Source organism: Amblyomma americanum, chromosome 4 (genome assembly GCF_052857255.1).
Source record: "Amblyomma americanum isolate KBUSLIRL-KWMA chromosome 4, ASM5285725v1, whole genome shotgun sequence".
Classification (NCBI taxonomy): Eukaryota; Metazoa; Arthropoda; class Arachnida; order Ixodida; family Ixodidae; genus Amblyomma; species Amblyomma americanum.
In genome coordinates, this window is record NC_135500.1 from 98,276,743 (window position 1) to 98,304,263 (window position 27,521).

A 27,521-nucleotide genomic window follows, 5' to 3' on the forward strand; every position below is an offset into this window, starting at 1 on the left:
TTATAACAAAATCACGACACCTCCTAGAGTTGCTTGTGGCGTATTGGATCACTTATATACCTGTGAGGAAAAAAAAGGCGTTATAGAGACGAAAAAAATGCAAAAGAAGTGCCATCAGCACTCGGTGTTCCCAGGTGGTCTCCCTCCCAAGTACTGACCGAGCCCAATGCTGCTTAGCTTCGGTGATCGGACGAGAACCGGCGTATTCAGCATGGTATGGCCGATGGCGAGAGACACAGCGTTTCAAGCGCTTATGTACCGTGTGCGGCCCCTCCCGGATGCAAACCTTCGCACAGATACTTCCGTCGAGTGTGGCAACAGGCGCCGAGCGAGCAATTACGTGCCCTGGACTTTTCTCAGCCGTTCTGGCGATAGTAACGCACTGTGGCATGCACCGAAAGAACAGCGGGAGCAAGCCTGTATTGTTGGCGCATGGACTGGGTAGGGAATGCGTGTCGACTATATCGATGAACGCTAATTGTGCGTTCATGCGCACTGTTATGCGCACACTGGGCCTCCGTGCTATCTCGGCGCGTTGCCGTATTTAATCTGCACTGTACACGCCGACGGAGACGTCAGAATGAGAGCCGGAAAGCCAAGCGGTCGCTTCCGTTTTGCCACAAGCACGCACGGAGTTTCGCTTCCGCACGTACGTGTACGCTGCCAGTGGGAATTTGTTATTTATAACAAAATCACGACACCTCCTAGAGTTGCTTGAGGCGTATTGGATCACTTATATATCTGTGAGGAAAAAAAAAAGGCGTTATAGAGACGAAAAAAATGCAAAAGAAGTGCCATCAGCACTCGGTGTTCCCAGGTGGTCACCCTCCCAAGTACTGACCGAGCCCAATGCTGCTTAGCTTCGGTGATCGGACGAGAACCGGCGTATTCAGCATGGTATGGCCGATGGCGAGAAACAGCGTTTCAAGCGCTTATGTACCGTGTGCGGCCCCTCCCGGATGCAAGCCTTCGCACAGATACTTCCGTCGAGTGTGGCAACAGGCGCCGAGCGTGCAATTACGTGCCCTGGACTTTTCTCAGCCGTTCTGGCGATCGTAACGCACTGTGGCATGTACCGAAAGAGCAGCGGGAGCAAGCCTGTATTGTTGGCGCATGGACTGGGTAGGGAATGCGTGTCGACTATATCGATGAACGCTAATTGTGCGTTCATGCGCACTGTTATGCGCACACTGGGCCTCCGTGCTATCTCGGCGCGTTGCCGTATTTTAATCTGCACTGTACACGCCGACGGAGACGTCAGAATGAGAGCCGGAAAGCCAAGCGGTCGCTTCCGTTTTGCCACAAGCACGCACGGAGTTTCGCGTCCGCACGTACGTATACGCTGCCAGTGGGAATTTGTTATTTATAACAAAATCACGACACCTCCTAGAGTTGCTTGAGGCGTATTGGATCACTTATATAACTGTGAGGAAAAAAAAGGCGTTATAGAGACGAAAAAAATGCAAAAGAAGTGCCATCAGCACTCAGTGTTCCCAGGTGGTCTCCCTCCCAAGTACTGACCGAGCCCAATGCTGCTTAGCTTCGGTGATCGGACGAGAACCGGCGTATTCAGCATGGTATGGCCGATGGCGAGAAACACAGCGTTTCAAGCGCTTATGTACCGTGTGCGGCCCCTCCCGGATGCAAGCCTTCGCACAGATACTTCCGTCGAGTGTGGCAACAGGCGCCGAGCGTGCAATTACGTGCCCTGGACTTTTCTCAGCCGTTCTGGCGATCGTAACGCACTGTGGCATGTACCGAAAGAGCAGCGGGAGCAAGCCTGTATTGTTGGCGCATGGACTGGGTAGGGAATGCGTGTCGACTATATCGATGAACGCTAATTGTGCGTTCATGCGCACTGTTATGCGCACACTGGGCCTCCGTGCTATCTCGGCGCGTTGCCGTATTTTAATCTGCACTGTACACGCCGACGCACACGTCAGAATGAGAGCCGGAAAGCCAAGCGGTCGCTTCCGTTTTGCCACAAGCACGCACGGAGTTTCGCGTCCGCACGTACGTATACGCTGCCAGTGGGAATTTGTTATTTATAACAAAATCACGACACCTCCTAGAGTTGCTTGAGGCGTATTGGATCACTTATATAACTGTGAGGAAAAAAAAAGGCGTTATAGAGACGAAAAAAATGCAAAAGAAGTGCCATCAGCACTCGGTGTTCCCAGGTGGTCTCCCTCCCAAGTACTGGCCGAGCCCAATGCTGCTTAGCTTCGGTGATCGGACGAGAACCGGCGTATTCAGCATGGTATGGCCGATGGCGAGAGACTCAGCGTTTCAAGCGCTTATGTACTGTGTGCGGCCCCTCCCGGATGCAAACCTTCGCACAGATACTTCCGTCGAGTGTGGCAACAGGCGCCGAGCGAGCAATTACGTGCCCTGGGCTTTTATCAGCCGTTCTGGCGATCGTAACGCACTGTGGCATGCACCGAAAGAGCAACGGGAGCAAGCCTGTATTGTTGGCGCATGGACTGGGTAGGGAATGCGTGTCGACCATATCGATGAACGCTAATTGTGCGTTCATGCGCACTGTTATGCGCACACTGGGCCTCCGTGCTATCTCGGCGCGTTGCCGTATTTAATCTGCACTGTACACGCCGACGGAGACGTCAGAATGAGAGCCGGAAAGCCAAGCGGTCGCTTCCGTTTTGCCACAAGCACGCACGGAGTTTCGCGTCCGCACGTACGTACACGCTGCCAGTGGGAATTTGTTATTTATAACAAAATCACGACACCTCCTAGAGTTGCTTGAGGCGTATTGGATCACTTATATAACTGTGAGGAAAAAAAAAAGGCGTTATAGAGACGAAAAAAATGGAAAAGAAGTGCCATCAGCACTCGGTGTTCCCAGGTGGTCTCCCTCCCAAGTACTGACCGAGCCCAATGCTGCTTAGCTTCGGTGATCGGACGAGAACCGGCGTATTCAGCATGGTATGGCCGATGGCGAGAGACACAGCGTTTCAAGCGCTTATGTACTGTGTGCGGCCCCTCCCGGATGCAAACCTTCGCACATATACTTCCGTCGAGTGTGGCAACAGGCGCCGAGCGAGCAATTACGTGCCCTGGGCTTTTATCAACCGTTCTGGCGATCGTAACGCACTGTGGCATGCACCGAAAGAGCAACGGGAGCAAGCCTGTATTGTTGGCGCATCGGCTGGGTAGGGAATGCGTGTCGACTATATCGATGAACGCTAATTATGCGTTCCTGCGCACTGTTATGCGCACACTGGGCCTCCGTACTATCTCGGCGCGTTGCCGTATTTTAATCTGCACTGTACACGCCGACGCAGACGTCAGAATGAGAGCCGGAAAGCCAAGCGGTCGCTTCCGCTTTGCCACAAGCACGCACGGAGAATCGCGTCCGCACGTACGTACACGCTGCCAGTGGGAATTTGTTATTTATAACAAAATCACGACACCTCCTAGAGTTGCTTGAGGCGTACTGGATCACTTATATAACTGTGAGGGAAAAAAAAGGCGTTATAGAGACGAAAAAAATGCAAAAGAAGTGCCATCAGCACTCGGTGTTCCCAGGTGGTCTCCCTCCCAAGTACTGACCGAGCCCAATGCTGCTTAGCTTCGGTGATCGGACGAGAACCTGCGTATTCAGCATGGTATGGCCGATGGCGAGAGACTCAGCGTTTCAAGCGCTTATGTACTGTGTGCGGCCCCTCCCGGATGCACACCTTCGCACAGATACTTCCGTCGAGTGTGGCAACAGGCGCCGAGCGAGCAATTACGTGCCCTGGGCTTTTATCAGCCGTTCTGGCGATCGTAACGCACTGTGGCATGCACCGAAAGAGCAACGGGAGCAAGCCTGTATTGTTGGCGCATCGGCTGGGTAGGGAATGCGTGTCGACTATATCGATGAACGCTAATTGTGCGTTCCTGCGCACTGTTATGCGCACACTGGGCCTCCGTGCTATCTCGGCGCGTTGCCGTATTTTAATCTGCACTGTACACGCCGACGCACACGTCAGAATGAGAGCCGGAAAGCCAAGCGGTCGCTTCCGTTTTGCCACAAGCACGCACGGAGTTTCGCGTCCGCACGTACGTACACGCTGCCAGTGGGAATTTGTTATTTATAACAAAATCACGACACCTCCTAGAGTTGCTTGTGGCGTATTGGATCACTTATATAACTGTGAGGAAAAAAAAGGCGTTATAGAGACGAAAAAAATGCAAAAGAAGTGCCATCAGCACTCGGTGTTCCCAGGTGGTCTCCCTCCCAAGTACTGACCGAGCCCAATGCTGCTTAACTTCGGTGATCGGACGAGAACCGGCGTATTCAGCATGGTATGGCCGATGGCGAGAGACAGCGTTTCAAGCGCTTATGTACTGTGTGCGGCCCCTCCCGGATGCAAACCTTCGCACAGATACTTCCGTCGAGTGTGGCAACAGGCGCCGAGCGAGCAATTACGTGCCCTGGGCTTTTATCAGCCGTTCTGGCGATCGTAACGCACTGTGGCATGCACCGAAAGAGCAACGGGAGCAAGCCTGTATTGTTGGCGCATCGGCTGGGTAGGGAATGCGTGTCGACTATATCGATGAACGCTAATTGTGCGTTCCTGCGCACTGTTATGCGCACACTGGGCCTCCGTGCTATCTCGGCGCGTTGCCGTATTTTAATCTGCACTGTACACGCCGACGGAGACGTCAGAATGAGAGCCGGAAAGCCAAGCGGTCGCTTCCGTTTTGCCACAAGCACGCACGGAGTTTCGCGTCCGCACGTACGTGTACGCTGCCAGTGGGAATTTGTTATTTATAACAAAATCACGACACCTCCTAGAGTTGCTTGAGGCGTATTGGATCACTTATATAACTGTGAGGAAAAAAAAAGGCGTTATAGAGACGAAAAAAATGCAAAAGAAGTGCCATCAGCACTCGGTGTTCCCAGGTGGTCTCCCTCCCAAGTACTGACCGAGCCCAATGCTGCTTAGCTTCGGTGATCGGACGAGAACCGGCGTATTCAGCATGGTATGGCCGATGGCGAGAAACACAGCGTTTCAAGCGCTTATGTACCGTGTGCGGCCCCTCCCGGATGCAAGCCTTCGCACAGATACTTCCGTCGAGTGTGGCAACAGGCGCCGAGCGTGCAATTACGTGCCCTGGACTTTTCTCAGCCGTTCTGGCGATCGTAACGCACTGTGGCATGTACCGAAAGAGCAGCGGGAGCAAGCCTGTATTGTTGGCGCATGGACTGGGTAGGGAATGCGTGTCGACTATATCGATGAACGCTAATTGTGCGTTCATGCGCACTGTTATGCGCACACTGGGCCTCCGTGCTATCTCGGCGCGTTGCCGTATTTTAATCTGCACTGTACACGCCGACGGAGACGTCAGAATGAGAGCCGGAAAGCCAAGCGGTCGCTTCCGTTTTGCCACAAGCACGCACGGAGTTTCGCGTCCGCACGTACGTATACGCTGCCAGTGGGAATTTGTTATTTATAACAAAATCACGACACCTCCTAGAGTTGCTTGAGGCGTATTGGATCACTTATATAACTGTGAGGAAAAAAAAAGGCGTTATAGAGACGAAAAAAATGCAAAAGAAGTGCCATCAGCACTCGGTGTTCCCAGGTGGTCTCCCTCCCAAGTACTGACCGAGCCCAATGCTGCTTATCTTCGGTGATCGGACGAGAACCGGCGTATTCAGCATGGTATGGCCGATGGCGAGAAACACAGCGTTTCAAGCGCTTATGTACCGTGTGCGGCCCCTCCCGGATGCAAGCCTTCGCACAGATACTTCCGTCGAGTGTGGCAACAGGCGGCGAGCGTGCAATTACGTGCCCTGGACTTTTCTCAGCCGTTCTGGCGATCGTAACGCACTGTGGCATGTACCGAAAGAGCAGCGGGAGCAAGCCTGTATTGTTGGCGCATGGACTGGGTAGGGAATGCGTGTCGACTATATCGATGAACGCTAATTGTGCGTTCATGCGCACTGTTATGCGCACACTGGGCCTCCGTGCTATCTCGGCGCGTTGCCGTATTTTAATCTGCACTGTACACGCCGACGCACACGTCAGAATGAGAGCCGGAAAGCCAAGCGGTCGCTTCCGTTTTGCCACAAGCACGCACGGAGTTTCGCGTCCGCACGTACGTATACGCTGCCAGTGGGAATTTGTTATTTATAACAAAATCACGACACCGCCTAGAGTTGCTTGAGGCGTATTGGATCACTTATATAACTGTGAGGAAAAAAAAGGCGTTATAGAGACGAAAAAAATGGGAAAAGAAGTGCCATCAGCACTCGGTGTTCCCAGGTGGTCTCCCTCCCAAGTACTGACCGAGCCCAATGCTGCTTAGCTTCGGTGATCGGACGAGAACCGGCGTATTCAGCATGGTATGGCCGATGGCGAGAGACACAGCGTTTCAAGCGCTTATGTACTGTGTGCGGCCCCTCCCGGATGCAAACCTTCGCACATATACTTCCGTCGAGTGTGGCAACAGGCGCCGAGCGAGCAATTACGTGCCCTGGGCTTTTATCAACCGTTCTGGCGATCGTAACGCACTGTGGCATGCACCGAAAGAGCAACGGGAGCAAGCCTGTATTGTTGGCGCATCGGCTGGGTAGGGAATGCGTGTCGACTATATCGATGAACGCTAATTGTGCGTTCCTGCGCACTGTTATGCGCACACTGGGCCTCCGTGCTATCTCGGCGCGTTGCCGTATTTTAATCTGCACTGTACACGCCGACGCACACGTCAGAATGAGAGCCGGAAAGCCAAGCGGTCGCTTCCGTTTTGCCACAAGCACGCACGGAGAATCGCGTCCGCACGTACGTATACGCTGCCAGTAGGAATTTGTTATTTATAACAAAATCACGACACCTCCTAGAGTTGCTTGTGGCGTATTGGATCACTTATATAACTGTGAGGGAAAAAAAAGGCGTTATAGAGACGAAAAAAATGCAAAAGAAGTGCCATCAGCACTCGGTGTTCCCAGGTGGTCTCCCTCCCAAGTACTGACCGAGCCCAATGCTGCTTAGCTTCCGTGATCGGACGAGAACCGGCGTATTCAGCATGGTATGGCCGATGGCGAGAGACACAGCGTTTCAAGCGCTTATGTACCGTGTGCGGCCCCTCCCGGATGCAAACCTTCGCACAGATACTTCCGTCGAGTGTGGCAACAGGCGCCGAGCGAGCAATTACGTGCCCTGGACTTTTCTCAGCCGTTCTGGCGATAGTAACGCACTGTGGCATGCACCGAAAGAACAATGGGAGCAAGCCTGTATTGTTGGCGCATGGACTGGGTAGGGAATGCGTGTCGACTATATCGATGAACGCTAATTGTGCGTTCATGCGCTCTGTTATGCGCACACTGGGCCTCCGTGCTATCTCGGCGCGTTGCCGTATTTAATCTGCACTGTACACGCCGACGGAGACGTCAGAATGAGAGCCGGAAAGCCAAGCGGTCGCTTCCGTTTTGCCACAAGCACGCACGGAGTTTCGCGTCCGCACGTACGTACACGCTGCCAGTGGGAATTTCTTATTTATAACAAAATCACGACACCTCCTAGAGTTGCTTGAGGCGTATTGGATCACTTATATAACTGTGAGGGAAAAAAAAGGCGTTATAGAGACGAAAAAAATGCAAAAGAAGTGCCATCAGCACTCGGTGTTCCCAGGTGGTCTCCCTCCCAAGTACTGACCGAGCCCAATGCTGCTTAGCTTCGGTGATCGGACGAGAACCGGCGTATTCAGCATGGTATGGCCGATGGCGAGAGACAGCGTTTCAAGCGCTTATGTACTGTGTGCGGCCCCTCCCGGATGCAAACCTTCGCACAGATACTTCCGTCGAGTGTGGCAACAGGCGCCGAGCGAGCAATTACGTGCCCTGGGCTTTTATCAGCCGTTCTGGCGATCGTAACGCACTGTGGCATGCACCGAAAGAGCAACGGGAGCAAGCCTGTATTGTTGGCGCATCGGCTGGGTAGGGAATGCGTGTCGACTATATCGATGAACGCTAATTGTGCGTTCCTGCGCACTGTTATGCGCACACTGGGCCTCCGTGCTATCTCGGCGCGTTGCCGTATTTTAATCTGCACTGTACACGCCGACGGAGACGTCAGAATGAGAGCCGGAAAGCCAAGCGGTCGCTTCCGTTTTGCCACAAGCACGCACGGAGGTTCGCGTCCGCACGTACGTGTACGCTGCCAGTGGGAATTTGTTATTTATAACAAAATCACGACACCTCCTAGAGTTGCTTGAGGCGTATTGGATCACTTATATAACTGTGAGGAAAAAAAAAGGCGTTATAGAGACGAAAAAAATGCAAAAGAAGTGCCATCAGCACTCGGTGTTCCCAGGTGGTCTCCCTCCCAAGTACTGACCGAGCCCAATGCTGCTTAGCTTCGGTGATCGGACGAGAACCGGCGTATTCAGCATGGTATGGCCGATGGCGAGAAACACAGCGTTTCAAGCGCTTATGTACCGTGTGCGGCCCCTCCCGGATGCAAGCCTTCGCACAGATACTTCCGTCGAGTGTGGCAACAGGCGCCGAGCGTGCAATTACGTGCCCTGGACTTTTCTCAGCCGTTCTGGCGATCGTAACGCACTGTGGCATGTACCGAAAGAGCAGCGGGAGCAAGCCTGTATTGTTGGCGCATGGACTGGGTAGGGAATGCGTGTCGACTATATCGATGAACGCTAATTGTGCGTTCATGCGCACTGTTATGCGCACACTGGGCCTCCGTGCTATCTCGGCGCGTTGCCGTATTTTAATCTGCACTGTACACGCCGACGGAGACGTCAGAATGAGAGCCGGAAAGCCAAGCGGTCGCTTCCGTTTTGCCACAAGCACGCACGGAGAATCGCGTCCGCACGTACGTACACGCTGCCAGTGGGAATTTGTTATTTATAACAAAATCACGACACCTCCTAGAGTTGCTTGAGGCGTACTGGATCACTTATATAACTGTGAGGGAAAAAAAAGGCGTTATAGAGACGAAAAAAATGCAAAAGAAGTGCCATCAGCACTCGGTGTTCCCAGGTGGTCTCCCTCCCAAGTACTGACCGAGCCCAATGCTGCTTAGCTTCGGTGATCGGACGAGAACCGGCGTATTCAGCATGGTATGGCCGATGGCGAGAGACTCAGCGTTTCAAGCGCTTATGTACTGTGTGCGGCCCCTCCCGGATGCACACCTTCGCACAGATACTTCCGTCGAGTGTGGCAACAGGCGCCGAGCGAGCAATTACGTGCCCTGGGCTTTTATCAGCCGTTCTGGCGATCGTAACGCACTGTGGCATGCACCGAAAGAGCAACGGGAGCAAGCCTGTATTGTTGGCGCATCGGCTGGGTAGGGAATGCGTGTCGACTATATCGATGAACGCTAATTGTGCGTTCCTGCGCACTGTTATGCGCACACTGGGCCTCCGTGCTATCTCGGCGCGTTGCCGTATTTTAATCTGCACTGTACACGCCGACGCACACGTCAGAATGAGAGCCGGAAAGCCAAGCGGTCGCTTCCGTTTTGCCACAAGCACGCACGGAGAATCGCGTCCGCACGTACGTATACGCTGCCAGTAGGAATTTGTTATTTATAACAAAATCACGACACCTCCTAGAGTTGCTTGTGGCGTATTGGATCACTTATATAACTGTGAGGAAAAAAAAGGCGTTATAGAGTGAAAAAAATGCAAAAGAAGTGCCATCAGCACTCGGTGTTCCCAGGTGGTCTCCCTCCCAAGTACTGACCGAGCCCAATGCTGCTTAGCTTCCGTGATCGGACGAGAACCGGCGTATTCAGCATGGTATGGCCGATGGCGAGAGACACAGCGTTTCAAGCGCTTATGTACCGTGTGCGGCCCCTCCCGGATGCAAACCTTCGCACAGATACTTCCGTCGAGTGTGGCAACAGGCGCCGAGCGAGCAATTACGTGCCCTGGACTTTTCTCAGCCGTTCTGGCGATAGTAACGCACTGTGGCATGCACCGAAAGAACAATGGGAGCAAGCCTGTATTGTTGGCGCATGGACTGGGTAGGGAATGCGTGTCGACTATATCGATGAACGCTAATTGTGCGTTCATGCGCACTGTTATGCGCACACTGGGCCTCCGTGCTATCTCGGCGCGTTGCCGTATTTAATCTGCACTGTACACGCCGACGGAGACGTCAGAATGAGAGCCGGAAAGCCAAGCGGTCGCTTCCGTTTTGCCACAAGCACGCACGGAGTTTCGCGTCCGCACGTACGTACACGCTGCCAGTGGGAATTTGTTATTTATAACAAAATCACGACACCTCCTAGAGTTGCTTGAGGCGTATTGGATCACTTATATAACTGTGAGGGAAAAAAAAGGCGTTATAGAGACGAAAAAAATGCAAAAGAAGTGCCATCAGCACTCGGTGTTCCCAGGTGGTCTCCCTCCCAAGTACTGACCGAGCCCAATGCTGCTTAGCTTCGGTGATCGGACGAGAACCGGCGTATTCAGCATGGTATGGCCGATGGCGAGAGACAGCGTTTCAAGCGCTTATGTACTGTGTGCGGCCCCTCCCGGATGCAAACCTTCGCACAGATACTTCCGTCGAGTGTGGCAACAGGCGCCGAGCGAGCAATTACGTGCCCTGGGCTTTTATCAGCCGTTCTGGCGATCGTAACGCACTGTGGCATGCACCGAAAGAGCAACGGGAGCAAGCCTGTATTGTTGGCGCATCGGCTGGGTAGGGAATGCGTGTCGACTATATCGATGAACGCTAATTGTGCGTTCCTGCGCACTGTTATGCGCACACTGGGCCTCCGTGCTATCTCGGCGCGTTGCCGTATTTTAATCTGCACTGTACACGCCGACGGAGACGTCAGAATGAGAGCCGGAAAGCCAAGCGGTCGCTTCCGTTTTGCCACAAGCACGCACGGAGTTTCGCGTCCGCACGTACGTGTACGCTGCCAGTGGGAATTTGTTATTTATAACAAAATCACGACACCTCCTAGAGTTGCTTGAGGCGTATTGGATCACTTATATAACTGTGAGGAAAAAAAAGGCGTTATAGAGACGAAAAAAATGCAAAAGAAGTGCCATCAGCACTCGGTGTTCCCAGGTGGTCTCCCTCCCAAGTACTGACCGAGCCCAATGCTGCTTAGCTTCGGTGATCGGACGAGAACCGGCGTATTCAGCATGGTATGGCCGATGGCGAGAAACACAGCGTTTCAAGCGCTTATGTACCGTGTGCGGCCCCTCCCGGATGCAAGCCTTCGCACAGATACTTCAGTCGAGTGTGGCAACAGGCGCCGAGCGTGCAATTACGTGCCCTGGACTTTTCTCAGCCGTTCTGGCGATCGTAACGCACTGTGGCATGTACCGAAAGAGCAGCGGGAGCAAGCCTGTATTGTTGGCGCATGGACTGGGTAGGGAATGCGTGTCGACTATATCGATGAACGCTAATTGTGCGTTCATGCGCACTGTTATGCGCACACTGGGCCTCCGTGCTATCTCGGCGCGTTGCCGTATTTTAATCTGCACTGTACACGCCGACGGAGACGTCAGAATGAGAGCCGGAAAGCCAAGCGGTCGCTTCCGTTTTGCCACAAGCACGCACGGAGTTTCGCGTCCGCACGTACGTATACGCTGCCAGTGGGAATTTGTTATTTATAACAAAATCACGACACCTCCTAGAGTTGCTTGAGGCGTATTGGATCACTTATATAACTGTGAGGGAAAAAAAGGCGTTATAGAGACGAAAAAAATGCAAAAGAAGTGCCATCAGCACTCGGTGTTCCCAGGTGGTCTCCCTCCCAAGTACTGACCGAGCCCAATGCTGCTTATCTTCGGTGATCGGACGAGAACCGGCGTATTCTGTGTCGCAGCCAGGCAATAAAGAAAAAAAAAAAAAGCATGGTATGGCCGATGGCGAGAAACACAGCGTTTCAAGCGCTTATGTACCGTGTGCGGCCCCTCCCGGATGCAAGCCTTCGCACAGATACTTCCGTCGAGTGTGGCAACAGGCGCCGAGCGTGCAATTACGTGCCCTGGACTTTTCTCAGCCGTTCTGGCGATCGTAACGCACTGTGGCATGTACCGAAAGAGCAGCGGGAGCAAGCCTGTATTGTTGGCGCATGGACTGGGTAGGGAATGCGTGTCGACTATATCGATGAACGCTAATTGTGCGTTCATGCGCACTGTTATGCGCACACTGGGCCTCCGTGCTATCTCGGCGCGTTGCCGTATTTTAATCTGCACTGTACACGCCGACGCACACGTCAGAATGAGAGCCGGAAAGCCAAGCGGTCGCTTCCGTTTTGCCACAAGCACGCACGGAGTTTCGCGTCCGCACGTACGTATACGCTGCCAGTGGGAATTTGTTATTTATAACAAAATCACGACACCTCCTAGAGTTGCTTGAGGCGTATTGGATCACTTATATACTTGTGAGGGAAAAAAAGGCGTTATAGAGACGAAAAAAATGCAAAAGAAGTGCCATCAGCACTCGGTGTTCCCAGGTGGTCTCCCTCCCAAGTACTGACCGAGCCCAATGCTGCTTAGCTTCGGTGATCGGACGAGAACCGGCGTATTCAGCATGGTATGGCCGATGGCGAGAGACTCAGCGTTTCAAGCGCTTATGTACTGTGTGCGGCCCCTCCCGGATGCAAACCTTCGCACAGATACTTCCATCGAATGTGGCAACAGGCGCCGAGCGAGCAATTACGTGCCCTGGGCTTTTATCAGCCGTTCTGGCGATCGTAACGCACTGTGGCATGCACCGAAAGAGCAACGGGAGCAAGCCTGTATTGTTTGCGCATGGACTGGGTAGGGAATGCGTGTCGACCATATCGATGAACGCTAATTGTGCGTTCATGCGCACTGTTATGCGCACACTGGGCCTCCGTGCTATCTCGGCGCGTTGCCGTATTTAATCTGCACTGTACACGCCGACGGAGACGTCAGAATGAGAGCCGGAAAGCCAAGCGGTCGCTTCCGTTTTGCCACAAGCACGCACGGAGTTTCGCGTCCGCACGTACGTACACGCTTCCAGTGGGAATTTGTTATTTATAACAAAATCACGACACCTCCTAGAGCTGCTTGAGGCGTATTGGATCACTTATATAACTGTGAGGGAAAAAAAGGCGTTATAGAGACGAAAAAAATGCAAAAGAAGTGCCATCAGCACTCGGTGTTCCCAGGTGGTCTCCCTCCCAAGTACTGACCGAGCCCAATGCTGCTTAGCTTCGGTGATCGGACGAGAACCGGCGTATTCAGCATGGTATGGCCGATGGCGAGAGACTCAGCGTTTCAAGCGCTTATGTACTGTGTGCGGCCCCTCCCGGATGCACACCTTCGCACAGATACTTCCGTCGAGTGTGGCAACAGGCGCCGAGCGAGCAATTACGTGCCCTGGGCTTTTATCAGCCGTTCTGGCGATCGTAACGCACTGTGGCATGCACCGAAAGAGCAACGGGAGCAAGCCTGTATTGTTAGCGCATCGGCTGGGTAGGGAATGCGTGTCGACTATATCGATGAACGCTAATTGTGCGTTCCTGCGCACTGTTATGCGCACACTGGGCCTCCGTGCTATCTCGGCGCGTTGCCGTATTTTAATCTGCACTGTACACGCCGACGCACACGTCAGAATGAGAGCCGGAAAGCCAAGCGGTCGCTTCCGTTTTGCCACAAGCACGCACGGAGTTTCGCGTCCGCACGTACGTGTACGCTGCCAGTGGGAATTTGTTATTTATAACAAAATCACGACACCTCCTAGAGTTGCTTGAGGCGTATTGGATCACTTATATAACTGTGAGGAAAAAAAAAGGCGTTATAGAGACGAAAAAAATGCAAAAGAAGTGCCATCAGCACTCGGTGTTCCCAGGTGGTCTCCCTCCCAAGTACTGACCGAGCCCAATGCTGCTTAGCTTCGGTGATCGGACGAGAACCGGCGTATTCAGCATGGTATGGCCGATGGCGAGAAACACAGCGTTTCAAGCGCTTATGTACCGTGTGCGGCCCCTCCCGGATGCAAGCCTTCGCACAGATACTTCCGTCGAGTGTGGCAACAGGCGCCGAGCGTGCAATTACGTGCCCTGGACTTTTCTCAGCCGTTCTGGCGATCGTAACGCTTTGTGGCATGTACCGAAAGAGCAGCGGGAGCAAGCCTGTATTGTTGGCGCATGGACTGGGTAGGGAATGCGTGTCGACTATATCGATGAACGCTAATTGTGCGTTCATGCGCACTGTTATGCGCACACTGGGCCTCCGTGCTATCTCGGCGCGTTGCCGTATTTTAATCTGCACTGTACACGCCGACGGAGACGTCAGAATGAGAGCCGGAAAGCCAAGCGGTCGCTTCCGTTTTGCCACAAGCACGCACGGAGTTTCGCGTCCGCACGTACGTATACGCTGCCAGTGGGAATTTGTTATTTATAACTAAATCACGACACCTCCTAGAGTTGCTTGAGGCGTATTGGATCACTTATATAACTGTGAGGAAAAAAAAGGCGTTATAGAGACGAAAAAAATGCAAAAGAAGTGCCATCAGCACTCGGTGTTCCCAGGCGGTCTCCCTCCCAAGTACTGACCGAGCCCAATGCTGCTTAGCTTCGGTGATCGGACGAGAACCGGCGTATTCAGCATGGTATGGCCGATGGCGAGAAACACAGCGTTTCAAGCGCTTATGTACCGTGTGCGGCCCCTCCCGGATGCAAGCCTTCGCACAGATAATTCCGTCGAGTGTGGCAACAGGCGCCGAGCGTGCAATTACGTGCCCTGGACTTTTCTCAGCCGTTCTGGCGATCGTAACGCACTGTGGCATGTACCGAAAGAGCAGCGGGAGCAAGCCTGTATTGTTGGCGCATGGACTGGGTAGGGAATGCGTGTCGACTATATCGATGAACGCTAATTGTGCGTTCATGCGCACTGTTATGCGCACACTGGGCCTCCGTGCTATCTCGGCGCGTTGCCGTATTTTAATCTGCACTGTACACGCCGACGCACACGTCAGAATGAGAGCCGGAAAGCCAAGCGGTCGCTTCCGTTTTGCCACAAGCACGCACGGAGTTTCGCGTCCGCACGTACGTATACGCTGCCAGTGGGAATTTGTTATTTATAACAAAATCACGACACCTCCTAGAGTTGCTTGAGGCGTATTGGATCACTTATATAACTGTGAGGGAAAAAAAAGGCGTTATAGAGACGAAAAAAATGCAAAAGAAGTGCCATCAGCACTCGGTGTTCCCAGGTGGTCTCCCTCCCAAGTGCTGACCGAGCCCAATGCTGCTTAGCTTCGGTGATCGGACGAGAACCGGCGTATTCAGCATGGTATGGCCGATGGCGAGAGACTCAGCGTTTCAAGCGCTTATGTACTGTGTGCGGCCCCTCCCAGATGCAAACCTTCGCACAGATACTTCCGTCGAATGTGGCAACAGGCGCCGAGCGAGCAATTACGTGCCCTGGGCTTTTATCAGCCGTTCTGGCGATCGTAACGCACTGTGGCATGCACCGAAAGAGCAACGGGAGCAAGCCTGTATTGTTGGCGCATGGACTGGGTAGGGAATGCGTGTCGACCATATCGATGAACGCTAATTGTGCGTTCATGCGCACTGTTATGCGCACACTGGGCCTCCGTGCTATCTCGGCGCGTTGCCGTATTTAATCTGCACTGTACACGCCGACGGAGACGTCAGAATGAGAGCCGGAAAGCCAAGCGGTCGCTTCCGTTTTGCCACAAGCACGCAAGGAGTTTCGCGTCCGCACGTACGTACACGCTGCCAGTGGGAATTTGTTATTTATAACAAAATCACGACACCTCCAAGAGTTGCTTGAGGCGTATTGGATCACTTATATAACTGTGAGGGAAAAAAAAGGCGTTATAGAGACGAAAAAAATGCAAAAGAAGTGCCATCAGCACTCGGTGTTCCCAGGTGGTCTCCCTCCCAAGTACTGACCGAGCCCAATGCTGCTTAGCTTCGGTGATCGGACGAGAACCGGCGTATTCAGCATGGTATGGCCGATGGCGAGAGACTCAGCGTTTCAAGCGCTTATGTACTGTGTGCGGCCCCTCCCGGATGCACACCTTCGCACAGATACTTCCGTCGAGTGTGGCAACAGGCGCCGAGCGAGCAATTACGTGCCCTGGGCTTTTATCAGCCGTTCTGGCGATCGTAACGCACTGTGGCATGCACCGAAAGAGCAACGGGAGCAAGCCTGTATTGTTGGCGCATCGGCTGGGTAGGGAATGCGTGTCGACTATATCGATGAACGCTAATTGTGCGTTCCTGCGCACTGTTATGCGCACACTGGGCCTCCGTGCTATCTCGGCGCGTTGCCGTATTTTAATCTGCACTGTACACGCCGACGCACACGTCAGAATGAGAGAAGGAAAGCCAAGCGGTCGCTTCCGTTTTGCCACAAGCACGCACGGAGTTTCGCGTCCGCACGTACGTGTACGCTGCCAGTGGGAATTTGTTATTTATAACAAAATCACGACACCTCCTAGAGTTGCTTGAGGCGTATTGGATCACTTATATAACTGTGAGGGAAAAAAAAAGGCGTTATAGAGACGAAAAAAATGCAAAAGAAGTGCCATCAGCACTCGGTGTTCCCAGGTGGTCTCCCTCCCAAGTACTGACCGAGCCCAATGCTGCTTAGCTTCGGTGATCGGACGAGAACCGGCGTATTCAGCATGGTATGGCCGATGGCGAGAGACTCAGCGTTTAAAGCGCTTATGTACTGTGTGCGGCCCCTCCCGGATGCACACCTTCGCACAGATACTTCCGTCGAGTGTGGCAACAGGCGCCGAGCGTGCAATTACGTGCCCTGGACTTTTCTCAGCCGTTCTGGCGATCGTAACGCACTGTGGCATGTACCGAAAGAGCAGCGGGAGCAAGCCTGTATTGTTGGCGCATGGACTGGGTAGGGAATGCGTGTCGACTATATCGATGAACGCTAATTGTGCGTTCATGCGCACTGTTATGCGCACACTGGGCCTCCGTGCTATCTCGGCGCGTTGCCGTATTTTAATCTGCACTGTACACGCCGACGCACACGTCAGAATGAGAGAAGGAAAGCCAAGCGGTCGCTTCCGTTTTGCCACAAGCACGCACGGAGTTTCGCGTCCGCACGTACGTGTACGCTGCCAGTGGGAATTTGTTATTTATAACAAAATCACGACACCTCCTAGAGTTGCTTGAGGCGTATTGGATCACTTATATAACTGTGAGGGAAAAAAAAGGCGTTATAGAGACGAAAAAAATGCAAAAGAAGTGCCATCAGCACTCGGTGTTCCCAGGTGGTCTCCCTCCCAAGTGCTGACCGAGCCCAATGCTGCTTAGCTTCGGTGATCGGACGAGAACCGGCGTATTCAGCATGGTATGGCCGATGGCGAGAGACTCAGCGTTTCAAGCGCTTATGTACTGTGTGCGGCCCCTCCCAGATGCAAACCTTCGCACAGATACTTCCGTCGAATGTGGCAACAGGCGCCGAGCGAGCAATTACGTGCCCTGGGCTTTTATCAGCCGTTCTGGCGATCGTAACGCACTGTGGCATGCACCGAAAGAGCAACGGGAGCAAGCCTGTATTGTTGGCGCATGGACTGGGTAGGGAATGCGTGTCGACCATATCGATGAACGCTAATTGTGCGTTCATGCGCACTGTTATGCGCACACTGGGCCTCCGTGCTATCTCGGCGCGTTGCCGTATTTAATCTGCACTGTACACGCCGACGGAGACGTCAGAATGAGAGCCGGAAAGCCAAGCGGTCGCTTCCGTTTTGCCACAAGCACGCAAGGAGTTTCGCGTCCGCACGTACGTACACGCTGCCAGTGGGAATTTGTTATTTATAACAAAATCACGACACCTCCTAGAGTTGCTTGAGGCGTATTGGATCACTTATATAACTGTGAGGGAAAAAAAAGGCGTTATAGAGACGAAAAAAATGCAAAAGAAGTGCCATCAGCACTCGGTGTTCCCAGGTGGTCTCCCTCCCAAGTACTGACCGAGCCCAATGCTGCTTAGCTTCGGTGATCGGACGAGAACCGGCGTATTCAGCATGGTATGGCCGGTTTTTTTTTTTTTTTCTTTATTGCCTGGCTGCGACACATAACATTTACACAAAAAACACTCAACAAAAAACACACAAAACGCTATGTACATACAACACTGTCGTGGTCAGCCATCATGAGTCTGGCTTCGTCATACTAAAATTCACGAAGCATACAGAGCGGCTCTAGCCTCGAGAGCCACTCGGGAGGCTCCGCAGTTGCTTTCTGGATGGCCAGAAAGCAGTCCATTCTTTCCCGAAAATAAATGCGGGCAGGTCGTGCGTCTTTGTCACAATAATAGCCTGCCATTCTGGTTACTACAATTTTACAATTTTTGGTTACTACAAAGAGATTGTAGCAAGTGTTAGGTTTCTTTCAGCGCGTTTTTCTAGCGATTATTTGTATAAAACTAAAAGAAAGAAGTTGTACCATGATCTTTGTGATATTGTTTTCCCAGAGCCTATGTACAGGGCCTTGTACAGTGGAGGTCCTGGAGCTGATGTTTTAAAAAGGGTAAAGAAAATGCAGGTGCCACCAGGAGTAAAGACCTTCTTTTTTAAATTACACACCGGGACACTCCCAGTTAAAAAGTTTTTGGAAGGAAAGGATTTCTTTTTGCCGTGGGGATCGAACTGCTTAATTTGTAAACAGCCCGAAACAATAGACCATGTTTTTTTGCATTGCTGGGAAGGGGTTTATTTTTGGGATGTGTTACAAAGGACAATAAAGAAAGAGCTACCACTTGACGCGCAGGGAATTCGTTATTTAAGCACAGACAATGAGGATGGGGTACCATTTGATCTCATAATGCTCTTGGGCCTCCACAGTATATGGAGCATGGTATGGCCGGTGGCGAGAGACTCAGCGTTTCAAGCGCTTATGTACTGTGTGCGGCCCCTCCCGGATGCACACCTTCGCACAGATACTTCCGTCGAGTGTGGCAACAGGCGCCGAGCGAGCAATTACGTGCCCTGGGCTTTTATCAGCCGTTCTGGCGATCGTAACGCACTGTGGCATGCACCGAAAGAGCAACGGGAGCAAGCCTGTATTGTTGGCGCATCGGCTGGGTAGGGAATGCGTGTCGACTATATCGATGAACGCTAATTGTGCGTTCCTGCGCACTGTTATGCGCACACTGGGCCTCCGTGCTATCTCGGCGCGTTGCCGTATTTTAATCTGCACTGTACACGCCGACGCACACGTCAGAATGAGAGAAGGAAAGCCAAGCGGTCGCTTCCGTTTTGCCACAAGCACGCACGGAGTTTCGCGTCCGCACGTACGTGTACGCTGCCAGTGGGAATTTGTTATTTATAACAAAATCACGACACCTCCTAGAGTTGCTTGAGGCGTATTGGATCACTTATATAACTGTGAGGGAAAAAAAAGGCGTTATAGAGACGAAAAAAATGCAAAAGAAGTGCCATCAGCACTCGGTGTTCCCAGGTGGTCTCCCTCCCAAGCACTGACCGAGCCCAATGCTGCTTAGCTTCGGTGATCGGACGAGAACCGGCGTATTCAGCATGGTATGGCCGATTTTTTCTTTATTGCCTGGCTGCGACACATAACATTTACACAAAAAACACTCAACAAAAAACACACAAAACGCTATGTACATACAACACTGTCGTGGTCAGCCATCATGAGTCTGGCTTCGTCATACTAAAATTCACGAAGCATACAGAGCGGCTCTAGCCTCGAGAGCCACTCGGGAGGCTCCGCAGTTGCTTTCTGGATGGCCAGAAAGCAGTCCATTCTTTCCCGAAAATAAATGCGGGCAGGTCGTGCGTCTTTGTCACAATAATAGCCTGCCATTCTGGAGCGCCATATACTGTGGAGGCCCAAGAGCATTATGAGATCAAATGGTACCCCATCCTCATTGTCTGTGCTTAAATAACGAATTCCCTGCGCGTCAAGTGGTAGCTCTTTCTTTATTGTCCTTTGTAACACATCCCAAAAATAAACCCCTTCCCAGCAATGCAAAAAAACATGGTCTATTGTTTCGGGCTGTTTACAAATTAAGCAGTTCGATCCCCACGGCAAAAAGAAATCCTTTCCTTCCAAAAACTTTTTAACTGGGAGTGTCCCGGTGTGTAATTTAAAAAAGAAGGTCTTTACTCCTGGTGGCACCTGCATTTTCTTTACCCTTTTTAAAACATCAGCTCCAGGACCTCCACTGTACAAGGCCCTGTACATAGGCTCTGGGAAAACAATATCACAAAGATCATGGTACAACTTCTTTCTTTTAGTTTTATACAAATAATCGCTAGAAAAACGCGCTGAAAGAAACCTAACACTTGCTACAATCTCTTTGTAGTAACCAAAAATTCCACCCGAGAGCTCTTCTGTGGTAACAACAAACTCGGGCAGCAAACGCCGCAGCCTGACCTGGCACACGGTGCGCAAGAACGGGTCTGAGACGTCGCGAAAAAACAAAAAACGGTTCACCAGCTGCCTTAAAAAGAGGTGCCCTAGCCCCAACCCCCCGTCTTTTACCCGCCGGAACAGGTTCGTTCTGCTGCAACGTTCCCATTCGGAAGCCCATATAAAGACTGCAAAAATCCGGTGTAACTTCTGAATGTGCACCCGAGAGCAATGCAAAACCTGCATCACATACCAGAGCTTGCTAATAAAAAACAGGTTGCAGACTGTAGCTCTGGCGAAAATGGAGAGGTTGGTGCCTTTCCATTTTCCAGCTCTGTCACGTGCTTCTTTCGTTTGCTGTTTCCAATACTCCTCGCTTTCACGATAAGCATCGAGCGGAACGCCCAAATACTTGCCCGGTGTCGTCGTCCACGGTACGTTGGCAAAATGGTCCGGGTGGGATGGCCACCATCCATGCCAGAGTCCGAGGCATTTGGACCAATTAACCCCGCTACCGGTGACTTCGCTGAACTCGCGTACACACCCGACAGCTTCGCTTATGCTCTCCTGATCAACCGTGAATACAGCAACGTCGTCAGCATACGCCAACAGCTTAACTTCAGCAGCTTGCAACCTAAAGCCATTAATACTATTGTCTTCTAATATTTTCCTACACAGTGTTTCGATGTAAATACAAAATAAGAGAGGGCTGAGGGGGCAGCGAGAGACTCAGCGTTTAAAGCGCTTATGTACTGTGTGCGGCCCCTCCCGGATGCACATCTTCGCACAGATACTTCCGTCGAGTGTGGCAACAGGCGCCGAGCGTGCAATTACGTGCCCTGGACTTTTCTCAGCCGTTCTGGCGATCGTAACGCACTGTGGCATGTACCGAAAGAGCAGCGGGAGCAAGCCTGTATTGTTGGCGCATGGACTGGGTAGGGAATGCGTGTCGACTATATCGATGAACGCTAATTGTGCGTTCATGCGCACTGTTATGCGCACACTGGGCCTCCGTGCTATCTCGGCGCGTTGCCGTATTTAATCTGCACTGTACACGCCGACGGAGACGTCAGAATGAGAGCCGGAAAGCCAAGCGGTCGCTTCCGTTTTGCCACAAGCACGCAAGGAGTTTCGCGTCCGCACGTACGTACACGCTGCCAGTGGGAATTTGTTATTTATAACAAAATCACGACACCTCCTAGAGTTGCTTGAGGCGTATTGGATCACTTATATAACTGTGAGGGAAAAAAAAGGCGTTATAGAGACGAAAAAAATGCAAAAGAAGTGCCATCAGCACTCGGTGTTCCCAGGTGGTCTCCCTCCCAAGTACTGACCGAGCCCAATGCTGCTTAGCTTCGGTGATCGGACGAGATCCGGCGTATTCAGCATGGTATGGCCGATGGCGAGAGACTCAGCGTTTCAAGCGCTTATGTACTGTGTGCGGCCCCTCCCGGATGCACACCTTCGCACAGATACTTCCGTCGAGTGTGGCAACAGGCGCCGAGCGAGCAATTACGTGCCCTGGGCTTTTATCAGCCGTTCTGGCGATCGTAACGCACTGTGGCATGCACCGAAAGAGCAACGGGAGCAAGCCTGTATTGTTGGCGCATCGGCTGGGTAGGGAATGCGTGTCGACTATATCGATGAACGCTAATTGTGCGTTCCTGCGCACTGTTATGCGCACACTGGGCCTCCGTGCTATCTCGGCGCGTTGCCGTATTTTAATCTGCACTGTACACGCCGACGCACACGTCAGAATGAGAGAAGGAAAGCCAAGCGGTCGCTTCCGTTTTGCCACAAGCACGCACGGAGTTTCGCGTCCGCACGTACGTGTACGCTGCCAGTGGGAATTTGTTATTTATAACAAAATCACGACACCTCCTAGAGTTGCTTGAGGCGTATTGGATCACTTATATAACTGTGAGGGAAAAAAAAGGCGTTATAGAGACGAAAAAAATGCAAAAGAAGTGCCATCAGCACTCGGTGTTCCCAGGTGGTCTCCCTCCACCTGACCGAGCCCAATGCTGACCGAGCCCAATGCTGCTTAGCTTCGGTGATCGGACGAGAACCGGCGTATTCAGCATGGTATGGCCGATGGCGAGAGACTCAGCGTTTAAAGAGCTTATGTACTGTGTGCGGCCCCTCCCGGATGCACACCTTCGCACAGATACTTCCGTCGAGTGTGGCAACAGGCGCCGAGCGAGCAATTACGTGCCCTGGGCTTTTATCAGCCGTTCTGGCGATCGTAACGCACTGTGGCATGCACCGAAAGAGCAACGGGAGCAAGCCTGTATTGTTGGCGCATCGGCTGGGTAGGGAATGCGTGTCGACTATATCGATGAACGCTAATTGTGCGTTCCTGCGCACTGTTATGCGCACACTGGGCCTCCGTGCTATCTCGGCGCGTTGCCGTATTTTAATCTGCACTGTACACGCCGACGCACACGTCAGAATGAGAGCCGGAAAGCCAAGCGGTCGCTTCCGTTTTGCCACAAGCACGCACGGAGTTTCGCGTCCGCACGTACGTGTACGCTGCCAGTGGGAATTTGTTATTTATAACAAAATCACGACACCTCCTAGAGTTGCTTGAGGCGTATTGGATCACTTATATAACTGTGAGGAAAAAAAAAGGCGTTATAGAGACGAAAAAAATGCAAAAGAAGTGCCATCAGCACTCGGTGTTCCCAGGTGGTCTCCCTCCCAAGTACTGACCGAGCCCAATGCTGCTTAGCTTCGGTGATCGGACGAGAACCGGCGTATTCAGCATGGTATGGCCGATGGCGAGAAACACAGCGTTTCAAGCGCTTATGTACCGTGTGCGGCCCCTCCCGGATGCAAGCCTTCGCACAGATACTTCCGTCGAGTGTGCCAACAGGCGCCGAGCGTGCAATTACGTGCCCTGGACTTTTCTCAGCCGTTCTGGCGATCGTAACGCACTGTGGCATGTACCGAAAGAGCAGCGGGAGCAAGCCTGTATTGTTGGCGCATGGACTGGGTAGGGAATGCGTGTCGACAATATCGATGAACGCTAATTGTGCGTTCATGCGCACTGTTATGCGCACACTGGGCCTCCGTGCTATCTCGGCGCGTTGCCGTATTTTAATCTGCACTGTACACGCCGACGGAGACGTCAGAATGAGAGCCGGAAAGCCAAGCGGTCGCTTCCGTTTTGCCACAAGCACGCACGGAGTTTCGCGTCCGCACGTACGTATACGCTGCCAGTGGGAGTTTGTTATTTATAACAAAATCACGACACCTCATAGAGTTGCTTGAGGCGTATTGGATCACTTATATAACTGTGAGGGAAAAAAAAGGCGTTATAGAGACGAAAAAAATGCAAAAGAAGTGCCATCAGCACTCGGTGTTCCCAGGTGGTCTCCCTCCCAAGTACTGACCGAGCCCAATGCTGCTTAGCTTCGGTGATCGGACGAGAACCGGCGTATTCAGCATGGTATGGCCGATGGCGAGAAACACAGCGTTTCAAGCGCTTATGTACCGTGTGCGGCCCCTCCCGGATGCAAGCCTTCGCACAGATACTTCCGTCGAGTGTGGCAACAGGCGCCGAGCGTGCAATTACGTGCCCTGGACTTTTCTCAGCCGTTCTGGCGATCGTAACGCACTGTGGCATGTACCGAAAGAGCAGCGGGAGCAAGCCTATATTGTTGGCGCATGGACTGGGTAGGGAATGCGTGTCGACTATATCGATGAACGCTAATTGTGCGTTCATGCGCACTGTTATGCGCACACTGGGCCTCCGTGCTATCTCGGCGCGTTGCCGTATTTTAATCTGCACTGTACACGCCGACGCACACGTCAGAATGAGAGCCGGAAAGCCAAGCGGTCGCTTCCGTTTTGCCACAAGCACGCACGGAGTTTCGCGTCCGCACGTACGTATACGCTGCCAGTGGGAATTTGTTATTTATAACAAAATCACGACACCTCCTAGAGTTGCTTGAGGCGTATTGGATCACTTATATAACTGTGAGGGAAAAAAAGGCGTTATAGAGACGAAAAAAATGCAAAAGAAGTGCCATCAGCACTCGGTGTTCCCAGGTGGTCTCCCTCCCAAGTACTGACCGAGCCCAATGCTGCTTAGCTTCGGTGATCGGACGAGAACCGGCGTATTCAGCATGGTATGGCCGATGGCGAGAGACTCAGCGTTTCAAGCGCTTATGTACTGTGTGCGGCCCCTCCCGGATGCAAACCTTCGCACAGATACTTCCGTCGAGTGTGGCAACAGGCGCCGAGCGAGCAATTACGTGCCCTGGGCTTTTATCAGCCGTTCTGGCGATCGTAACGCACTGTGGCATGCACCGAAAGAGCAACGGGGGCAAGCCTGTATTGTTGGCGCATGGACTGGGTAGGGAATGCGTGTCGACCATATCGATGAACGCTAATTGTGCGTTCATGCGCACTGTTATGCGCACACTGGGCCTCCGTGCTATCTCGGCGCGTTGCCGTATTTAATCTGCACTGTACACGCCGACGGAGACGTCAGAATGAGAGCCGGAAAGCCAAGCGGTCGCTTCCGTTTTGCCACAAGCACGCACGGAGTTTCGCGTCCGCACGTACGTACACGCTGCCAGTGGGAATTTGTTATTTATAACAAAATCACGACACCTCCTAGAGTTGCTTGAGGCGTATTGGATCACTTATATAACTGTGAGGGAAAAAAAGGCGTTATAGAGACGAAAAAAATGCAAAAGAAGTGCCATCAGCACTCGGTGTTCCCAGGTGGTCTCCCTCCCAAGTACTGACCGAGCCCAATGCTGCTTAGCTTCGGTGATCGGACGAGAACCGGCGTATTCAGCATGGTATAGCCGATGGCGAGAGACTCAGCGTTTCAAGCGGTTATGTACTGTGTGCGGCCCCTCCCGGATGCACACCTTCGCACAGATACTTCCGTCGAGTGTGGCAACAGGCGCCGAGCGAGCAATTACGTGCCCTGGGCTTTTATCAGCCGTTCTGGCGATCGTAACGCACTGTGGCATGCACCGAAAGAGCAACGGGAGCAAGCCTGTATTGTTGGCGCATCGGCTGGGTAGGGAATGCGTGTCGACTATATCGATGAACGCTAATTGTGCGTTCCTGCGCACTGTTATGCGCACACTGGGCCTCCGTGCTATCTCGGCGCGTTGCCGTATTTTAATCTGCACTGTACACGCCGACGCACACGTCAGAATGAGAGAAGGAAAGCCAAGCGGTCGCTTCCGTTTTGCCACAAGCACGCACGGAGTTTCGCGTCCGCACGTACGTGTACGCTGCCAGTGGGAATTTGTTATTTATAACAAAATCACGACACCTCCTAGAGTTGCTTGAGGCGTATTGGATCACTTATATAACTGTGAGGGAAAAAAAGGCGTTATAGAGACGAAAAAAATGCAAAAGAAGTGCCATCAGCACTCGGTGTTCCCAGGTGGTCTCCCTCCTTAAGTACTGACCGAGCCCAATGCTGCTTAGCTTCGGTGATCGGACGAGAACCGGCGTATTCAGCATGGTATGGCCGATGGCGAGAGACTCAGCGTATCAAGCGCTTATGTACTGTGTGCGGCCCCTCCCGGATGCAAACCTTCGCACAGATACTTCCGTCGAGTGTGGCAACAGGCGCCGAGCGAGCAATTACGTGCCCTGGGCTTTTATCAGCCGTTCTGGCGATCGTGACGCACTGTGGCATGCACCGAAAGAGCAACGGGAGCAAGCCTGCATTGTTGGCGCATCGGCTGGGTAGGGAATGCGTGTCGACTATATCGATGAACGCTAATTGTGCGTTCCTGCGCACTGTTATGCGCACACTGGGCCTCCGTGCTATCTCGGCGCGTTGCCGTATTTTAATCTGCACTGTACACGCCGACGCACACGTCAGAATGAGAGCCGGAAAGCCAAGCGGTCGCTTCCGTTTTGCCACAAGCACGCACGGAGTTTCGCGTCCGCACGTACGTGTACGCTGCCAGTGGGAATTTGTTATTTATAACAAAATCACGACACCTCCTAGAGTTGCTTGAGGCGTATTGGATCACTTATATAACTGTGAGGAAAAAAAAAGGCGTTATAGAGACGAAAAAAATGCAAAAGAAGTGCCATCAGCACTCGGTGTTCCCAGGTGGTCTCCCTCCCAAGTACTGACCGAGCCCAATGCTGCTTAGCTTCGGTGATCGGACGAGAACCGGCGTATTCAGCATTGTATGGCCGATGGCGAGAGACACAGCGTTTCAAGCGCTTATGTACTGTGTGCGGCCCCTCCCGGATGCAAACCTTCGCACAGATACTTCCGTCGAGTGTGGCAACAGGCGCCGAGCGAGCAATTACGTGCCCTGGGCTTTTATCAGCCGTTCTGGCGATCGTAACGCACTGTGGCATGCACCGAAAGAGCAACGGGAGCAAGCCTGTATTGTTGGCGCATCGGCTGGGTAGGGAATGCGTGTCGACTATATCGATGAACGCTAATTGTGCGTTCCTGCGCACTGTTATGCGCACACTGGGCCTCCGTGCTATCTCGGCGCGTTGCCGTATTTAATCTGCACTGTACACGCCGACGCACACGTCAGAATGAGAGCCGGAAAGCCAAGCGGTCGCTTCCGTTTTGCCACAAGCACGCACGGAGTTTCGCGTCCGCACGTACGTGTACGCTGCCAGTGGGAATTTGTTATTTATAACAAAATCACGACACCTCCTAGAGTTGCTTGAGGCGTATTGGATCACTTATATAACTGTGAGGAAAAAAAAGGCGTTATAGAGACGAAAAAAATGCAAAAGAAGTGCCATCAGCACTCGGTGTTCCCAGGTGGTCTCCCTCCCAAGTACTGACCGAGCCCAATGCTGCTTAACTTCGGTGATCGGACGAGAACCGGCGTATTCAGCATGGTATGGCCGATGGCGAGAAACACAGCGTTTCAAGCGCTTATGTACCGTGTGCGGCCCCTCCCGGATGCAAGCCTTCGCACAGATACTTCCGTCGAGTGTGGCAACAGGCGCCGAGCGTGCAATTACGTGCCCTGGACTTTTCTCAGCCGTTCTGGCGATCGTAACGCACTGTGGCATGTACCGAAAGAGCAGCGGGAGCAAGCCTGTATTGTTGGCGCATGGACTGGGTAGGGAATGCGTGTCGACTATATCGATGAACGCTAATTGTGCGTTCATGCGCACTGTTATGCGCACACTGGGCCTCCGTGCTATCTCGGCGCGTTG

At 52.5% G+C, this 27,521-nt stretch overlaps 33 non-coding genes and 3 pseudogenes across 33 annotated transcripts; all 36 read right to left on the bottom strand.

The window, feature by feature from the left end:
* Positions 1–109: 109 nt before the first annotated feature.
* Positions 110–228, bottom strand: LOC144131046 (5S ribosomal RNA). Its single transcript, XR_013314466.1, has one exon. It is a non-coding gene; the product is annotated as a 5S ribosomal RNA (ribosomal RNA).
* Positions 229–792: 564 nt separating this feature from the next.
* On the bottom strand, positions 793–911 carry LOC144130808 (5S ribosomal RNA). The gene has a single exon (XR_013314236.1). It is a non-coding gene; the product is annotated as a 5S ribosomal RNA (ribosomal RNA).
* A 561-nt stretch (positions 912–1,472) lies between these two features.
* Positions 1,473–1,591, bottom strand: LOC144131163 (5S ribosomal RNA). Its single transcript, XR_013314579.1, has one exon. It is a non-coding gene; the product is annotated as a 5S ribosomal RNA (ribosomal RNA).
* A 564-nt stretch (positions 1,592–2,155) lies between these two features.
* Positions 2,156–2,274, bottom strand: LOC144131107 (5S ribosomal RNA). The gene has a single exon (XR_013314524.1). It is a non-coding gene; the product is annotated as a 5S ribosomal RNA (ribosomal RNA).
* Positions 2,275–2,838: 564 nt separating this feature from the next.
* LOC144131047 (5S ribosomal RNA) lies at positions 2,839–2,957 on the bottom strand. The gene has a single exon (XR_013314467.1). It is a non-coding gene; the product is annotated as a 5S ribosomal RNA (ribosomal RNA).
* A 564-nt stretch (positions 2,958–3,521) lies between these two features.
* On the bottom strand, positions 3,522–3,640 carry LOC144131240 (5S ribosomal RNA). The gene has a single exon (XR_013314656.1). It is a non-coding gene; the product is annotated as a 5S ribosomal RNA (ribosomal RNA).
* A 563-nt stretch (positions 3,641–4,203) lies between these two features.
* Positions 4,204–4,322, bottom strand: LOC144131219 (5S ribosomal RNA). The gene has a single exon (XR_013314635.1). It is a non-coding gene; the product is annotated as a 5S ribosomal RNA (ribosomal RNA).
* Positions 4,323–4,884: 562 nt separating this feature from the next.
* On the bottom strand, positions 4,885–5,003 carry LOC144131048 (5S ribosomal RNA). The gene has a single exon (XR_013314468.1). It is a non-coding gene; the product is annotated as a 5S ribosomal RNA (ribosomal RNA).
* A 564-nt stretch (positions 5,004–5,567) lies between these two features.
* On the bottom strand, positions 5,568–5,686 carry LOC144131108 (5S ribosomal RNA). Its single transcript, XR_013314525.1, has one exon. It is a non-coding gene; the product is annotated as a 5S ribosomal RNA (ribosomal RNA).
* A 564-nt stretch (positions 5,687–6,250) lies between these two features.
* On the bottom strand, positions 6,251–6,369 carry LOC144131049 (5S ribosomal RNA). Its single transcript, XR_013314469.1, has one exon. It is a non-coding gene; the product is annotated as a 5S ribosomal RNA (ribosomal RNA).
* A 564-nt stretch (positions 6,370–6,933) lies between these two features.
* Positions 6,934–7,052, bottom strand: LOC144131278 (5S ribosomal RNA). Its single transcript, XR_013314694.1, has one exon. It is a non-coding gene; the product is annotated as a 5S ribosomal RNA (ribosomal RNA).
* A 563-nt stretch (positions 7,053–7,615) lies between these two features.
* On the bottom strand, positions 7,616–7,734 carry LOC144131050 (5S ribosomal RNA). Its single transcript, XR_013314470.1, has one exon. It is a non-coding gene; the product is annotated as a 5S ribosomal RNA (ribosomal RNA).
* A 562-nt stretch (positions 7,735–8,296) lies between these two features.
* Positions 8,297–8,415, bottom strand: LOC144131051 (5S ribosomal RNA). Its single transcript, XR_013314471.1, has one exon. It is a non-coding gene; the product is annotated as a 5S ribosomal RNA (ribosomal RNA).
* Positions 8,416–8,979: 564 nt separating this feature from the next.
* Positions 8,980–9,098, bottom strand: LOC144131052 (5S ribosomal RNA). The gene has a single exon (XR_013314472.1). It is a non-coding gene; the product is annotated as a 5S ribosomal RNA (ribosomal RNA).
* A 562-nt stretch (positions 9,099–9,660) lies between these two features.
* On the bottom strand, positions 9,661–9,779 carry LOC144130503 (5S ribosomal RNA). Its single transcript, XR_013314115.1, has one exon. It is a non-coding gene; the product is annotated as a 5S ribosomal RNA (ribosomal RNA).
* Positions 9,780–10,342: 563 nt separating this feature from the next.
* Positions 10,343–10,461, bottom strand: LOC144131053 (5S ribosomal RNA). The gene has a single exon (XR_013314473.1). It is a non-coding gene; the product is annotated as a 5S ribosomal RNA (ribosomal RNA).
* Positions 10,462–11,022: 561 nt separating this feature from the next.
* On the bottom strand, positions 11,023–11,141 carry LOC144131055 (5S ribosomal RNA). The gene has a single exon (XR_013314474.1). It is a non-coding gene; the product is annotated as a 5S ribosomal RNA (ribosomal RNA).
* A 1,280-nt stretch (positions 11,142–12,421) lies between these two features.
* On the bottom strand, positions 12,422–12,540 carry LOC144131056 (5S ribosomal RNA). Its single transcript, XR_013314475.1, has one exon. It is a non-coding gene; the product is annotated as a 5S ribosomal RNA (ribosomal RNA).
* A 562-nt stretch (positions 12,541–13,102) lies between these two features.
* Positions 13,103–13,221, bottom strand: LOC144131058 (5S ribosomal RNA). Its single transcript, XR_013314477.1, has one exon. It is a non-coding gene; the product is annotated as a 5S ribosomal RNA (ribosomal RNA).
* Positions 13,222–13,785: 564 nt separating this feature from the next.
* On the bottom strand, positions 13,786–13,904 carry LOC144131059 (5S ribosomal RNA). The gene has a single exon (XR_013314478.1). It is a non-coding gene; the product is annotated as a 5S ribosomal RNA (ribosomal RNA).
* A 563-nt stretch (positions 13,905–14,467) lies between these two features.
* Positions 14,468–14,586, bottom strand: LOC144131090 (5S ribosomal RNA). The gene has a single exon (XR_013314508.1). It is a non-coding gene; the product is annotated as a 5S ribosomal RNA (ribosomal RNA).
* Positions 14,587–15,150: 564 nt separating this feature from the next.
* Positions 15,151–15,269, bottom strand: LOC144130524 (5S ribosomal RNA). The gene has a single exon (XR_013314134.1). It is a non-coding gene; the product is annotated as a 5S ribosomal RNA (ribosomal RNA).
* Positions 15,270–15,832: 563 nt separating this feature from the next.
* Positions 15,833–15,951, bottom strand: LOC144131060 (5S ribosomal RNA). The gene has a single exon (XR_013314480.1). It is a non-coding gene; the product is annotated as a 5S ribosomal RNA (ribosomal RNA).
* A 565-nt stretch (positions 15,952–16,516) lies between these two features.
* On the bottom strand, positions 16,517–16,635 carry LOC144131061 (5S ribosomal RNA). The gene has a single exon (XR_013314481.1). It is a non-coding gene; the product is annotated as a 5S ribosomal RNA (ribosomal RNA).
* A 564-nt stretch (positions 16,636–17,199) lies between these two features.
* Positions 17,200–17,318, bottom strand: LOC144130525 (5S ribosomal RNA). The gene has a single exon (XR_013314135.1). It is a non-coding gene; the product is annotated as a 5S ribosomal RNA (ribosomal RNA).
* Positions 17,319–17,881: 563 nt separating this feature from the next.
* On the bottom strand, positions 17,882–18,000 carry LOC144130606 (5S ribosomal RNA; annotated as a pseudogene).
* A 1,393-nt stretch (positions 18,001–19,393) lies between these two features.
* LOC144130610 (5S ribosomal RNA) lies at positions 19,394–19,512 on the bottom strand (annotated as a pseudogene).
* A 2,109-nt stretch (positions 19,513–21,621) lies between these two features.
* LOC144131241 (5S ribosomal RNA) lies at positions 21,622–21,740 on the bottom strand. The gene has a single exon (XR_013314657.1). It is a non-coding gene; the product is annotated as a 5S ribosomal RNA (ribosomal RNA).
* Positions 21,741–22,304: 564 nt separating this feature from the next.
* LOC144130662 (5S ribosomal RNA) lies at positions 22,305–22,435 on the bottom strand (annotated as a pseudogene).
* A 564-nt stretch (positions 22,436–22,999) lies between these two features.
* On the bottom strand, positions 23,000–23,118 carry LOC144131062 (5S ribosomal RNA). The gene has a single exon (XR_013314482.1). It is a non-coding gene; the product is annotated as a 5S ribosomal RNA (ribosomal RNA).
* Positions 23,119–23,682: 564 nt separating this feature from the next.
* On the bottom strand, positions 23,683–23,801 carry LOC144131063 (5S ribosomal RNA). The gene has a single exon (XR_013314483.1). It is a non-coding gene; the product is annotated as a 5S ribosomal RNA (ribosomal RNA).
* A 563-nt stretch (positions 23,802–24,364) lies between these two features.
* On the bottom strand, positions 24,365–24,483 carry LOC144131064 (5S ribosomal RNA). The gene has a single exon (XR_013314484.1). It is a non-coding gene; the product is annotated as a 5S ribosomal RNA (ribosomal RNA).
* A 562-nt stretch (positions 24,484–25,045) lies between these two features.
* On the bottom strand, positions 25,046–25,164 carry LOC144131133 (5S ribosomal RNA). Its single transcript, XR_013314549.1, has one exon. It is a non-coding gene; the product is annotated as a 5S ribosomal RNA (ribosomal RNA).
* Positions 25,165–25,727: 563 nt separating this feature from the next.
* On the bottom strand, positions 25,728–25,847 carry LOC144130540 (5S ribosomal RNA). The gene has a single exon (XR_013314150.1). It is a non-coding gene; the product is annotated as a 5S ribosomal RNA (ribosomal RNA).
* A 564-nt stretch (positions 25,848–26,411) lies between these two features.
* On the bottom strand, positions 26,412–26,530 carry LOC144130513 (5S ribosomal RNA). Its single transcript, XR_013314124.1, has one exon. It is a non-coding gene; the product is annotated as a 5S ribosomal RNA (ribosomal RNA).
* A 562-nt stretch (positions 26,531–27,092) lies between these two features.
* LOC144130561 (5S ribosomal RNA) lies at positions 27,093–27,211 on the bottom strand. The gene has a single exon (XR_013314159.1). It is a non-coding gene; the product is annotated as a 5S ribosomal RNA (ribosomal RNA).
* Positions 27,212–27,521: the final 310 nt, after the last annotated feature.